At 29.5% G+C, this 780-nt stretch overlaps 1 protein-coding gene across 11 annotated transcripts in view; it reads right to left on the reverse strand.

The window, feature by feature from the left end:
- The window catches only part of LOC106873997 (potassium voltage-gated channel protein Shaw), a 524001-nt gene that overhangs the window by 166175 nt on the left and 357046 nt on the right, over positions 1–780 (reverse strand). The gene's annotated exons all lie outside the window — the stretch shown is intronic.

Here is a 780-nt window from a genome sequence, read left to right on the forward strand (position 1 = left end):
TATATATATATATATATATATATATATATATCGGAAATACAGTTAGTTTACTTATTTCGTCCATGGTTCAGAGGAGAGGTGTCATGATATTTTTATGTGGTAAATATTGAATTTCTTAACAAATGAAGTTGGTTACATCATGTATATCCTGCAGCTATAAAATACTTTACATAGTCATCAATATTTTTGTTTTCAATGATGTTATTGAGATAATTACTAATTGGCATTAGCAATTTCTTTAAATTTGAATTTGGCGCCATTTCGGCAAAAATGTTATTGTTTGGACTTTGCTTCTGTTTTTGTAATGGTATCGAAAAAATATATTGGAAAACGGTTAAATTTAAAGTAGTCATTTGTATTTTTTGTATATGTAGTTGCTGTTATTTCTTTATGGTTTGTAATTTATAAATTAGTGGAAGTTATGGGAGAAAACCTACGCAAAATTCATATAAAGAGTTGCTTAGGTACCAATTACATGGAAGGAAACTATCTTTTGATGATTGTTGTTATTTTCTTGTCAACGTTAAGAACAACAATCGAAATAAGCAGTGGGAGTGGATACAACCTGGCTAAAATCATTAAAAACACCTTAGTATGTAGTTAAGAAAATTCACTTTGCAACCACGTAATTTTAGGTTCATTCTCACAGGGTTACATCACGGGTAAATGTTATTTACTATAGTCTCGGGCCAACTGATGCTTTGTGCGTGAATTTGTTGCACGGAAATTGTTTGGAAGCTTGGTTAAGTGTGTATTGTAAATGTATATATATATATATAT

The sequence above is a fragment of the Octopus bimaculoides genome, chromosome 4, assembly GCF_001194135.2.
Source record: "Octopus bimaculoides isolate UCB-OBI-ISO-001 chromosome 4, ASM119413v2, whole genome shotgun sequence".
Classification (NCBI taxonomy): domain Eukaryota; kingdom Metazoa; phylum Mollusca; class Cephalopoda; order Octopoda; family Octopodidae; genus Octopus; species Octopus bimaculoides.